Source organism: Vulpes vulpes, chromosome 15, assembly GCF_048418805.1.
Source record: "Vulpes vulpes isolate BD-2025 chromosome 15, VulVul3, whole genome shotgun sequence".
In the NCBI taxonomy this organism is placed as follows: domain Eukaryota; kingdom Metazoa; phylum Chordata; class Mammalia; order Carnivora; family Canidae; genus Vulpes; species Vulpes vulpes.
Window position 1 is genome coordinate 34,022,248 of NC_132794.1, and position 14,811 is coordinate 34,037,058.

A 14,811-nucleotide genomic window follows, 5' to 3' on the forward strand; every position below is an offset into this window, starting at 1 on the left:
ACAAAGCATTTGTTGTGGGAAATGAGGCTGTGAGACTGACCAGAATGTGGGAGCCAGATCATGTAGATTCATATAACCCCTGTTAAGGATCTGAGCTCTATTCTGAAGTGGATAAAAATAAAAATATGTTTAAGAAATAGGGAGTATTTTAAAAGCAGGCTCTGGGTGATGGATTTAACATTTGACAGGAAGAGTCCTGGAGGCAGGGCCATCAATTAGGATCATGATGATGAAATTATCTGGTCTCTAGATCATTAGGGTCTAAATCAATGGATTAAAACCCTGGCTGTAAGGCACCTGGGTGGCTCAGTAGTTGAACATCTGCCTTCAGCTCAGGTTGTGATTCCCGGGGTCCTGGGATTGAGTCCCACGTCGGGGTCCCTGCAGGGAGCCTGCTTCTCCCTCTACCTATGTCTCTGCCTCTCTCTCTCTCTCTGTCTGTCTTTCACGAATAAATAAAATCTAAAAAAAATTAAAACCTGGCTGCACATTAGAATCACCTGGAAGCCTTAAAAACTATTGATACCTGGTTCCACCCCAAGCAGTTCTGCTGTAATTGAACTTGGGTGATGCCTAGGTATCAGATGCTTTAAAAGCTTCCCCACGTAATGCTAATATGTATCCCAGGTAACAGTTTGGGGGATTAAGAAGAGGAGATGAGAAGTTCATGCCAAATTTAAAAGAGAAAATGTAGTGAGTATATGTATATGCAGGAGAAGAATAATATCATTATTAAGAATGGTTGTCTACTTTCCTTCTTGGCTTCTCAGTTGATGGTAGTAGCACTGTAAAACCTGATAGGTAAAGCGGGTGAAAGAAAAAAGTTTGAAAGAAATATGAGGAGATTGGTTTTGAATGTGTATAGTTCGAAGTACTGAGGAAATCTAGGGCACAAATTCATCAGACTGCCTCACACAACAGATCTGTGAGGTATCTAGGACAAGTAAATTTACATAATAATATATTTTTTAGAGCAATGTTAGGTTCATAGAAAAGTTGAGCAGAAAAGTACAAAGGGTCCCTATGTAGTCCTGTCCCCACACATGTGCAATTTCCCCCATGGTTGACATCCCTCACCAGAGTGGTACATTTGTTACAATTGATGAAACTACGGTAACAGAGTGTTCTCACCAAAGTCTATAGTTTTTATTGGGGTTCACTCCAGGTGTTGCATATTCCATGATTTTTGACAAATGTATGTATAATGGCATATATCCACCATTGTGGTATCATACAGAATAGTTTCACCACCCAAAAAAATCCCTGTGTTCTGCTTGGCCATCCCTCTCGCCTCACAGCCATTACCAATAATTTTTGTTTTTACTGTCTCTATAGTTTTACCCCTCCAAAATGTCATAAACTTGTAGTCACATAAGATATAGCCTTTTCAGATTGTCTTCCATCACTTAGCAACATGCATTTAAGTTTCTTTTATGTTTTTAATGGCTTGATACCTCCTTTTATAAATGCTGAATAATATTCTGTTGTTTGGATATAGTTTATTTACCCATTTGCCTACTGAAGGACATCTTGATTGTTCCCAAAATGTGGCAATTATGAATAAAGCTGCTATAAACATCTGTGCACAGGTTTTTGTGTAAACATAACTTTTCAACTCATTTGGGTAAAGACCAAGAAGTGTGATTGCTGGATCATAGAGTATGTTTAATTTTGTATGAAACGGCCAAACTGCCTTCCAAAATGGCCCTATGATTTTACATTCCCACTAGCAATGAATAAGGGTTCCTGTTGCTCCAGATCTTCGTCAGCATTTAATCTTGTCAGTGTTCTGGATTTTGGCCATTCTAATAGATGTATAATGGTATCTTCTTATTTTAATTTCCATTTCCCTAGCACCAGGTGATGCACAGCATATTTTCATGTTTATTTGCCATTGGTATAACTTCTTCAATGAAATGTCTTCTCTGGCCTATTTTGTAATCACTCTGCTTATTTTATTATTGGGTTTTAAGAGTTCTTTGCAAAATTTGGGTAACAGTTTTTATAAGATGTGTCTTTTGCAAATATTTTTCCCAGGCTCTTCTTATTATATAATAATATATTTTTAAATATTTTTATTTATTTATTCATGAGAGAGAGAGAGAGGCAGAGACACAGGCAGAGGGAGAAGCAGGCTCCATGCAGGGAGCCCAACATGGGACTCGATCCCGGGCCTCCAGGACCACACCCTGGGCTGAAGGCTGCACTTAAGCCACTGAGCCACCCGGGCTGCCCTATAATAATATTTTTAAAAGAAATAAAACACACTCAAAATAGCACTTTCTGCTTCTACTCCTCTTCCTCCTTTTCCTCCCCCCCACCTTCTAGCATATATATATCTAGAGGATAATGCAGTCAAATTCCACACATTATCAATGATAATTAGTAAATAAACATGATAATTATAACTGAATGTTGTGGGAATATTTATGAATATTATTAATAGGAATTTACCTAAGTCAGTAACTATAATAAAATCTGTCATTACCATCTTGCTAATGTTAATTTTCCAGCAGAGAGCAAGAAAGAGCACAACATAGCTATAATGCTGAAGAAAATGTCATAATTTTGTAGCCTCGAATGTTATCATTTGGTTGTAAAAAGCTGAAGAAATCAAACAGAGATGTTTTGTGGGACATCCTGAAAAGGTGAACAAGTATTCCAAGAAAAAGAAACAGTAGGCATTCTGGTAAGTCACTATTACCTTCCTCAACCTATGTTTCAAATGAAAAAAGGCCAAAAAGTAAGTTTTGGCCTAGACCTCACTGCTCATGATGGTAGAAAGTACACAAAACGTGGCACTTATTGGATAGCTATAAATCATCCCAGGTGAGGAAACGAAATTATCATGAATCAAAATGCAGTTTAGAAACGAAGTGCTCCAGAAAGTAGAGTAGACTGCAGCCAGTGTACTTGTATTATTTTGGTATTGAAGTGTTTGAAATTTGTTGTGAAAAATAATGGGGGCCATAGTAAGAAATATGAATTTAAACGGTGGTTTCTAAACTATTCCACAGGGCTTTAGAGTTTTAAGGAGGTAACTAAAAGCCAGTGTGCACAGAAAAAGAAGGATTCAATAGATTAGTCCTATGCTTCTCACCCATTCCTATTAGCCAGAATGTACACGGATTATATATATAAGCTTTATATACACTTTAAAAAAATATTCTGTAACTAAAAGACCATTGAAACCACTAATTTAAAGAATTCTGAAGTTCTTCATTTGGACTTTTTCACCTGATGACCTTTTAAATTCATTGCTTATAATCATTATTAATCATTAAATCATATCTCAACATTATTGAAGAGAATAAATTAGAACTACCATTTCAATCACAACTTACATCTTTCTTCTTCAGCTGCTCAGAAGTAGATTCCATATAATGTACATGCACTTGTATAGTTGGAAAGTAATTGTTTTTTCAAAAGCAATTTATTAACATTTCAAGTAGGTGTGGTGCAATTTTGAGTTAGTCATTTTTAATCCCATAGAGCTTTCATTATAACACACACTTGGTACTCTATTTGTATGAGCTCCTTGCTACAAGAATTATCATCTAGATATCTTGTCAATAAATATTAGACTCAGTCACCTGTTGGAATACATTATCTTAAAGGATACTGAACAACCTATTAAAATATAGGAGTTTTTGGAAGAGTTTGTCATTATAATAGTAATTTTTCCAACTTCAGTAATGTTAAGTCATTATGATCTATCTGGATTAGCTAGATAAGAGGCAGTTCTTTGATCTTGAGAATGTGTTTTCCTTTTTCTGTGATTGAATACATTCTTTTACATAAAAAGGAATGGTCTCGTTTCTGGTTCATTCATGGATGATCAATTTTAAAACACTGGCTCATGATATACTACTTATAATTCATTTGTAAATTGTAAATTAGATGGGAATTTGTTTAGATTGGGGATTATATTTTGCTAGTGATGAGAAACTTTCTGTCTATGATCTAAGGCAATATTTTCTTACATAAAGCTACCAAAGAAATTGAACTTCTTCTTCAATTAAGTTATAGGACTGTGGGTGTTCATAAAGACAGCTGGGAGTCTTAGGGAGTATTTCATCCCAAGATGGTTTAGATTTAGGAGAATTACCCACATTATACTACAGAACAAACCTGTTTAGTCACTTGAATATTCATGACAATCTTCTCTCTCAGGCAAAGCTAGTTAGCTGGACTCATTTCTAATATATAACCTATTTTCTACGTGCTGTACAAGCTGTGACTTTTCTGTTTTGAAATAGGGAGATGACCTCAGACACACTGTAAAAGAGCAGAGTGGTTTATAGTTTTCCAGGAAATTTAGGTGTGTCTGTTCTCTTTCACTGGGTTGTGTAGAATGCTTTGATGTTTGGATAGGTTACTACTGTGGATTGCCATATGCATTAATGTAGTTTGGGTTATCTTTCAAGTTTATAATACTATCGTTCCTGTTTGCCACAAGTACACATGGGAGCCATAAAATGGTGTGTGACATTGCTTCCCAGGCATCTATGATTAGATTGAATTGGACGTGGCACAATTAATGCCAAACAGATTTTGTTTGGGGAATTTGGGGAATGAGATCGCAAGTGACTTTTGCTTATAGATACCATTTAGCAGGTAACATCAGGAGCTGTGATCAGGGCATAATATTCTACATAAATAAAGCTTGAGTTGTTTCTGTCACTTACAACTAAGATATCTCACTAAATAATAATATAATTCATTAATGAGGACAATCAGTATGAAGAACACGTAAGTAACATGGTGTGTTCAACATATTTAATTATATCTGACCTAAAATGTTATGATCTTCATTACTTTTGGTTTCAGAGGGTAACCTTTATTTGGCTTCTTCTGTACATTTTGGGAATCTTTTACTCAAGCCATGCAAACACTTTCTACAATGATATTTAGGACACACTTCAAATCTAAGATTGCATGAAATCATTTGCTTTCTCATTGGGCAAAATATTGAGGCATTATCTTTGAAGAAATAAAGTCATAAGTCATAGTTACATCTAATGAGTTATTGAATTTGTACAGGCAAATCAAAGACCTCCTTTTATGTAGTTAGGGATGCTGATCTTAACTGTTATGCTAGCTTGCTGTTGATAACTTAATCTTACTGACAAAATTGTAAAAGTGCAAAGCATTGTGTCAGTTCTGTGTTGAACTATTCAGTGTGTAAGATCTAAAAGAAGTAGACAGCATTGACTAGGAGTAATGTTTTGTTTCTTTTTTTTCCCCCTGTACATGGCTACTTAAACATTTGAAATTTGTATAAAACCTTGTTGTATTTTTTGATTTGTATCTTTATGACCTACTCCTCTCAGGAGGTGTCAGTTTTTGTGTGTATGTGCAATATATTTAATTTGTTATTTTATTGTTTTGAATTCATAAAAGTGAAGAAAATAGGTTTGGATGTGTCTGATCAATTCCTTCAGGTGCTAGTCTCCTTTAATTGCAGTATTGATTACAGCAGGTATAATGGGACCTGTGACTTCATATGATACCATGTCAGCCTTCAGAAGAAACAAAAGCTTTGGAAGGAAGTGGTTCAGGTTACTATTTATCTCATGACCCTATGAAAGTTGACATGTGTCATTAATAGTGACATGCCAAAGATTCAGATTTCTTTGGCATAGCTTCTGCAAGTTAACACAATTCTCTGAATCTTTATAGTCTGAAATCTTTCCATGTACATTTCCCATGAGAATGTTAGTATTTCTTGAGTTCAGCAAGGTCAGATGAAAAGCAATCCCCCCCGCCCCCCTTACTCTGGCTTCTGTTTGGCCTTTTTGTTTTAGATAATAACCAGTGGAAGAATTGTGAAATTCTCGGAGCTCATAATTTGGTAAGGGAAATAAGTCATGGATACAAATAGTGGCAACCCAAGATAGTCTAATAGTGGCATGTTTGAGACTAAGGCAGTAGGGAAAAGTCATTTTGGGAAGTGGTATGGGAGGCTGGTGGACCTGTCTCAGCCACTGTTTAGCTACTTCCTCACTGGTGATTTTGGCAATAAATATTGTCTATATAACCTTCAGTTTCTTCATCTGAAAGATAAGAGACTAATAAAAATATTCACTTAATTAGGCTGTTTGTTAGGAGAAAATGAAACAGTACACATTTCTAAATAATCATAATCGCTCAAAAATATAAATGAAATGTAATGCTAGCAGTAGAGGAAGAAGGAGTTACTTTTATCTTAGTATATTCAGAGAAGGACCAAAAAAAAAAAAAAAAGAGAAAACGTAACTGTAAGAACTGGTTTCAAAGACGAAGATGGTGGGAAATGCTTCTTGAGTGATAGATATCAGAAGTAAAATTGTGACATATCACTACAGGGAAGTGTGTAAACTAGTTTGAGAGATATCTAAGGCTTATGTGTTTCAGTGAGTCTTAAATTTTTCAAACAATAAGACTCCTCAGGCCACAGGGAAACATCTCTTCAACATTTGCAAGATTAATTTTAAAATTTGCTATAATATTAACAATTTTATGCAGTTATTAAGATTTTATAATTACAGAACAGTTTTGGATAAGGTTTTCTTAAAGTTTTATGGTTTTTTTCAGTGGATGATTTGTAATTAAATACTTGTCATGAGGAATCATGAAACTCTTCTGAAGAAAAGTTATTAAATGGATTTCTAAACTTCAAATTTAGAGTCAAGTTTAGAGTCATTGGAATATATTTACTATAAAATTAATAAAGGATCATTTTAAAGAAGTTATAAATGTCTGTATTCATAGAATTACATTCTAAAATATGTTATTCACCACATTAGAGAAAAGTATTGTATTTTAGTTGCAAATAATTATATTAATCTGTGTAATATGTACTTACTACTCAGAAATTATCCTGTTTTTACCTTAATGATCAAGACCAAATACTAGTTTAAATCAATTATGTTTAAAGATCTTGATTAGCAGTACATATCTGGGAAAGAAATAACAAAGTTTGTAAGATCTATGAAATTCAGGCATACTTGAAAACCATAAAAAGCTTTCATTTCTTGATAGCCAAAGATGAGTGGAAATTAAGCTTAACATAGTAACTAAAAGCAAACAAAACATATATTTAATAGCACTAACTCTATTTCTAATTTTAAGTAAGAACTTGAATATATAAAACTTAAACTCTTAAATTCTGGAACTGGATGTCCCTAGTAAAGTAAATTAGGATTACATTTACATGTGACATTTTATGATAAAGGTGCAGGAAACCAGCCAAAAAAGAGAGACAAAAATGATTTAAGAAATCATCATTCCTACATACAGATTTCTTTCCTCTGGTATGTGGCCCAAAATCTCTCTCTTCCAATAGGAAAATAAGGTTTCTATTTTGGTTATAATTACTTAGACTGGAAACTTGTTTAAAGACAATACCCCAAAATAGGTCTGTTTTTCTATTTTTAATTTTTTTTGTTTTTTGATTTTTCATTTAAGACAGAGAATATTTTATTCAAACCATGAGACATACGGACAGCTTGGGTCTGAAAGCATCATGTTTTCAAGAACAGGTTAATTGTACATGAGAGTATATACTGCTATGTACAAGTGCTGACTAAAACACAACTTTTCAATGTTTAAGATAGAATAAGCCTATATATAAAAGCAGCACTTTTGTGAAAATTTTTAACTTTTGTATTCCTCTCCTTCTTTACCCTCTCCTTCAATAGAATCCATACTAACCTCCTTATAATCCCACAAAGGTAGCCTCATTCTTATGGGGCTCAGAAAATTCTCCTTCCCCCATGCCCTCATCCACATAAAAGTAAACAAAGGCACGCTTGGCATACATCAGGTTATATTTGTGGTCCTGGTGAGCCTGGGCCTCAGCAATGGCTGTGGTGTTGCTCATCATGCACATGGCTGGCTGTACTTTGGCCAGTCCTCCACCAGGTACCATGGTGGGAGGCTGGCTATTGATGCCAATTTTGGAGCCAGGGAGGCACCAGTCCGCAAACTGGATTGTATGCTTGGTGTCAATGGTGGCAATGGCAGCAATGACATCTTTGGGCATGATGTCACCATGGAACAACAGGCAGCCAGCCACGTATTTACCATGGTGAGCGGCACATTTCACCATCTGGTTGGCTGGCTCAAAGCATACATTGCTGATCGCTGTTACAGAAGTCTATTGATGGTAGGCTTTCTCCACGGAGATGACAGGGGCATATGTGGCCAGAGGGAAGTGGACATGGGGATAAGGTACCAGGTTGGTCTAGAATTCTGTCCAATTGACATTCAGGGCTCCATCAAGTCTGAGGGAGGCAATGATGGAGGACACAATCTGGCTAATAAGGTGTTAAAGTTAGGTAGTTTGGGTGTTCAATATCAAGGTTTCTACTACAGAAGTTGCAGATGGCCTTGTTGTCTACCACAAAGGTACAATCAGAGTGCTCCTGGTAGTGAAGGTGGAGTTGTAGGGCTCAGCTACAGTTGTGGAAACCTGGGAGCGAGGCTGGGTAAATGGAGAACTCCAACTTGGGCTTCTTGCCATAATCCATAGAGAGTCATTCTATCAGCAGAGAGGTGAACCTGGAACCAGTCCCACCTTCAGAGTGTGGAAAACCAAGAACCTTGAAGACCTGTGCACTGGTCAGCAGTTTCCAAATTCAGTCCAAATCAAGGTCAATAATCTCCTTGCCAATGGTGTAGTGCCCTTGGGCACAGTTATTGGCATCATCTTCCTTGTCTGTGACAAGCCGCTAAGGGTGGAAAAGTTGGCAATAGGTGCCAATTTGAACTCCATCAATGACCATGGTCATTGGGTTCCAGGTCTACAAACACTGCCCTGGGCACATGCTTGCCAGCACCCATATCACTGAAGAAGGTGTTGAAGGAGTCATCTCCTCCTGTAGTGCTATTTGGCACTTGACCTTTGGGCTGGATGCCATGTTACAGGCAATAGGGGTCCCAGCAGGCACTGCCATTCTAGATACCAGCCTGACCAACATGGATGGAGATGCATTCATGTATGGTTCCTGCTTTGTGGCTACTGAGCAGACGGGGGCGGGGGGTGGGGGAGAGGTTGTTGCTTCTTACAGTGAAACTCTTAGGTTAGTATAAGAGAACCTGCCAAAAATGATTTATTTGAAAACTAAATGTAAAATTTTTATTTTTAAAAAATATGTTCTCTATGTGTAAAGAGTGATCAGTCTGATGGATCAATAATTTTTGATAAGGAACTTTCAGTTCTCTGAAACATGAAGTGGTTTTTAAAAATGATCTCTACCCTTGAGGAGTTCAAGTTTAGCAACATATAAAAAATGTAAGTAATTAAAGTATATTATCATATTTATCACCTTCTACATATGTAGTACAGGGGAATGAGTATTGATATTTATTTGAGATCAGTAAGGCTTCACAGACAGGGCTGATAAATAAATAAAATATGATGAGATCTTCACCTAATGAATACAACATGTGTAAAATAACATGTACAAGAATGTGGAGAAACAAGATGAGATGATATGTTTAGAGGATGTGAATTTGGCATTTCAAGAAATTCAGGAGGGAAGAACTTGGTAGGTGGGTATCAGACTGCAGAGCAACCATATCAGGAGATGAGTAACAAGTTGTAAGATACTTGGAGGTTTTTTTTTTTTTTTTTTGCTTAGATAAAATAGCTTAGAAAAGTTTCTGGGTCAGCTATTTAAGATAGGATAGTTCACATTATTAGTGTGGAAGAGAAAATCCACTAGTAGTGAGCCAGGTGATAGAGAGAAAGATTAAAGGGTTATTTTCATAGTTTAAATGATACATTCAATAATACCTAGCCTAAGAGAGGGATAGTAAGGATGAAGTAGGACAGATTGGAAGCCATTTTCATACAATTTAATGATTCAATTAATCCATACATAGAGTGAAAATGGGAGACTCAGATTAACTTCTGCGAATGTGGCTTTGGAGAGAAAAAGGATAATAAACTCAATTTGGCATGTTGAATTCGAAGTTCCTATGGAGTCCACAGGTTATATAAAGTCAGTAGAAAATTGTGTATACATGTTGTGATCTTGGAGAAAAGGACAGGGCCATAATAGTATATTGGTGGGTATCTCATTCAAGGTCCCAGGAGGAAACCCATGACGCACTCAATAATAGTTAGAATAATTTCGGAAGGGTGTATTTACAGACAGAAAGATTATAAAAGTATGGGCAAGATAAAAGGAAATCAAAAGGATATTGAAGGAAACTGTTACTAACAGCAATAAAATTATCACACTTTCTGGACCTAAATAGATGAGAGAAGGTAAAGGTCACCCACCTAAATCTAGATGTAAAGATAAGAGGCAGGTGGCCATGAAAGTGTCCATCTATTGAGGGACACACCCAGCTTGAGAGTAGACATCATAGGAGGGGAATAAATGACCTGATCTGACTCTATCCCTTCTCTTTACACTTCTACTGGTGATCCTATTGGCCAAACCAGGTCAAAGGAAGCCATAGTGCATGGGAGCTCGTTGATACAGGACTTAAAGGTCTGCTTCTCAGGGCACAGAGCAAAGGGAGAGGGCTAGGAGTTAATTTGGAGGAAGCAGTAGAAGATAGTCATCCCAGAAGTACCCAGGGTCACCTGGCTCAAGCAGAGTGTGCCAAACAAGGCAACAGAGAGTCTCCGAGATACCAAAAAGTGGGCAACATCCAGCACTGAAAGAAAATGAGAGGGAATTGATAGAGTGGTTGTCCTAGCATTGCCTGATGTTAGGCCACTCATGGTACACCAAACTGGTCTTCATATAAAATATGGAGAGGTCAAGAAACAAAAAAATGAGGCCAGGAGAGTATATATTGGATATAGTAGGGGGTGATCTTAACAGCAACAGTTGTAGTGGGGTGGTATGAAAACAGTGATATTGCAATGGATTAAGGAATGAAAGGAAATAAGGAAGTTAAAGCAATAAATGTAGACTCCTTTTTAAAGGTCTGTGAATTAAGAAAGAGGGATGGCTAGAGGGGCAGTCAGATGTGAGTTCCTTGAAGGAATGTTCAAAGTCTATAAGATTTTTCTAATATCTTAATGCTATAATTTTAGACTCAGAAACATAGGATTATACTTTCAGAAGGCAGCAACATCCATATTAAACAAGACCATTATAATCCTTAACAGAAAAAAAAAAAAAAACAACTACAATGTGTGTCTATTCCCCGTGGTTCTCAAACTATGTGTGCTGGAACCTGGACAAGATAGTATGTGAAGAATTAATTGAAGGTGCTCTCAACCTGGTTTTCTAGGCCATGTGTTGGCCCTTACAGATCTTAAAGTTAAATGGAGGTGTTTTCCTGTGAATACAGTCTACTCTGTGAAAAGAGAATCCCCAGATCTTTTTAAGCACTGGGTTTCAAATGATATACCATTGAGTGATGAGACAGTATAGATTGTAGAGATTTTAATAGAGCAGGTTTCTATATTCCTTCTTCAACTCATACTATGCATATACAGACTACCTTTATACCAGGGGATATAGTCAGTATTGAGCAGTGGTTCTCAGTGAAGGATAGTTTTGCCTCCCACACGGGACATTTGGTAATGTCTGGAGACTGTCACAACTGGGGATGTACTATAATAGTGGGCAAAAGCCAAGAATGCTGCTAAGCATCCTATGTGCATGGGACGCCCACACCTACAACGAAGATTTATATAACTCACAATGTTAATAGTGGGGCTATTGAGATATCCTGGATTCTGAGGATGGGGAGGAAAGTATAAGACACATGTATCCTGCCCCCACCCAGTGATTCCTCAAAAGGAGGGAGTAGATATGCCAGAGTTCCTCCTGAAGTTGTGGGGCTTGAGAACTAGAAAAAATATCTTACAACTGAATTTGTAAGTATCAACCCACAAAGATGTCCTACCACACTGAAACGTGGATGGTAGAATACGAAACATGGCAGCATGATGAGGAAGTCTGGACGCAGGAGTGGTTGCAGATCATCCCCTGATTTCCCACTTTACTAGGGTAGCATGGAAGTGATCCACAAATTCCTGTAGACCCAGGGAGGCTGAAAGCAAGGGTCACGTGCTTACCAGTAACAAAGTACACATAGAGAATTTCATTGAAGGAGCCAAAGGTTAAGTGGTACAAAACCATCAGTTCAATGTGTGGGAAGCAGAGGGGACTATACTCATAGGAAGAAGTAAACCCAAGGGATTTTCCCTGCCAAAAATGATCATCCCAGATCCGACAGCTACTTGCCACCAAAGGCTCTTTTGCCATAAATAGTTCATGCCCTGTCCTAGCTGTCAGTCCCTGGGGAGCTGAGCAAGCTTCTGGGAGCAAGCAGTCAGGGCCCAAGTGAGGCAATTAAGATGGTCTGTGAACACCTTGAGATGGAAGTTAAACAGGATGGTAACTGATTTAAACAAACCAGAGCCAGAGAGTGAAAATCTCAAGTGGACTCCATAAAGATTTCTGCATGAAGTGTGGCGATAGGAAGGTTAGGTGGTGTTGAAAAAAAATTCAGATTTAGAACATCTTAATTTTATTGACTTACGCTGCTATTTCAGATTCACTACACATTTAAAAATTAATATTGGTTATTCAACTGTTACATTCCTCTTATTTATGAATTGATTCCTCTATTCCATGGCTTTTTAATAGGAATCAAGATTATATATGAAAGTGTTTTATTTTTTATTTTCTTTTAAAGATTTTATTTATTTATTCATGAGAGACACAGAAAGAGAGGCAGAGACACAGGCAGAGGGAGAAGTAGTTCCCTGTGGGAAGCCCAATGCAGGACTTGATCCTGGGACTCCAGGTTATCACCCTTGGCCAAAGGCAAACACTCAACCACTGAGCCACCCATGCATCCCTATATGAAAGTATTTTACATTTAAATTGTGCTTATGCTGATGTTAGAGATACTCTTGTACATGTCATAATATCCTATCACAATAAAGTTAGTGATTAAACTATCAGGGTACTGGGATTGAGCCCCACATGGGGTTCCACACTCAGCACAGAGTCTGCTTGGGATTCTCTCCATTTCCCTGTCCCTCCCCCTCTTTTTTTTTTCCTTAGGATTTTATCTATTTGTTCATGAGAGTCACAAAGAGAGAGGCAGAGACACAGGCAGAGGGAGAAGCAGGCTCCATGCAGGGAGCCCAATGTGGGACTCGATCCCGGGTCTCCAGGATCAGGCCCTGGGCTGAAGGCGGCGATAAACCACTGAGCCACCCAGGCTGCCCTCTGGCATACTGTTCTTATGGCACTTGCTCAGTTTCTCCAAGACTTCAATGAGTTCTTTGTTCCAGATTTACTGTAGGTAAAATGTGAATCATAGTTGTGCTATGTCATTCTGCGTGTTGAGATTCTTCTCCTAGAATACTAGATGAAATTTGGTTTGTTTGTTTGTTTTCAGCCCTAATTAAGCAAGATGTATACTTCTAAATTCCTTCTTATTTACCAAGATTGTTTAAGGTTAGATCACTGGGGTACAACCCTGGAGCCATGTGTATCATGGTAGTCCCTCCAACGTCACCTCTGCAACCTACTCATGGTATCATTTTTTTCCCGAATAATCAGAATTCTTTATTACAGAAAGCACAAATGGTCTCTGGTGAATTTGAGCTGCCAAACAACTTATGTGGGTAAAAAAGCTAAGCAAATATAATAGGGAAGCTAGAGAAATAGACTCAGAAAAACTCAGAAAACCTAAATGGCTAGAAGCCTAGGCAAGGTCATCTAAGGAAATATCTGTGGGTATAGGGCCAAGGCTGCCCCCACTGGGTACTGGAATCTGCCACTGGCTCTGCTGCCCTTCGACTGTGGAGGCTGCTACTGGCAGCACCTGACTACTTCCCCTAGACAGTCAAAATTAATTTTAAAATTGCTCAACTTTCCTGGCATGAGCACCTGACTGATGAAGCATAGCTTTCAGGAATCATAGGGAACAAATATCTAATTTTAAACCTTCTTTATTGGAAGGTGGTCCCTAAATTTTACCAAGTTAATATATGGGTGGATTTCCCCAAATAAAAATAAGAGCAGTGGGCAGGAAATATTCCAGTGCTCTCTCAGATTTACTCTCCATCCTTTTGCATCCTACTCTATGCCTTGAAAGGCTGACTTGTGCAGACTCCGTCAACTCATCCCCTTATTGTCTGGCTTCAGCTGGGCTAACGTGTAGAAAGCCCTGGCAGGAGATCAATGGGAGATTGAGAGAGAGAGAGAGATAAGGGTATTTATTTCATTGTCTTTTCTCCTGGCAGGGTCTCCATGGCCTGGCTGGATCATCTGACAGAATTATTAGCTTCTGTAGGAGTCTTCCCCAGCTTTTTCTGGCTTTCTGGGTCACTGGGATCCTGTAACTGCTCCCTTTGCTCCTTCAAACCTATGGGTGGTGTTGGCATGAGATACTGCACTATCCCTTGTGGTTTCCTTAGTTCTACCCTCATTTTTGTAAAATTTTTCCTTAATTAAATCCTCAAATTATTATTTGGATGTGCCATCTGATCCTGGCTAGGACCCCATTATACAGGTATCTTCAAAAACTGCAAGTGTCCTCTCTGAAAACATTTCAGAGCTGTCCTGTAAGGAACACCACATACCTGTTCTCTGTTTTCCCCAATGTGGTCCTTTTCTGCTTGCTGAAAGTAGACACTTAAGAAAAAGGTAATTTCAGTACTATTTTACTGTAATAATAGCTGCATGGAAGGACTTAGAGGAGGAAATCCCAAAATTTTCTCTAAGTAAAATACTCTCTTTTTTTGGGCAGGGGGGACCTATCATATGGAAGGCAGGAGTGTTTTTACCTCTGAACTCCCAAAAAAGAAACAAGTTGAGTATACCAAAGTACTGT

General features: G+C 37.9%; 1 pseudogene; it reads right to left on the reverse strand.

The window, feature by feature from the left end:
• Nucleotides 1–7,699: 7,699 nt before the first annotated feature.
• On the reverse strand, nucleotides 7,700–14,407 carry LOC112917703 (tubulin alpha-1C chain pseudogene; annotated as a pseudogene).
• Nucleotides 14,408–14,811: the final 404 nt, after the last annotated feature.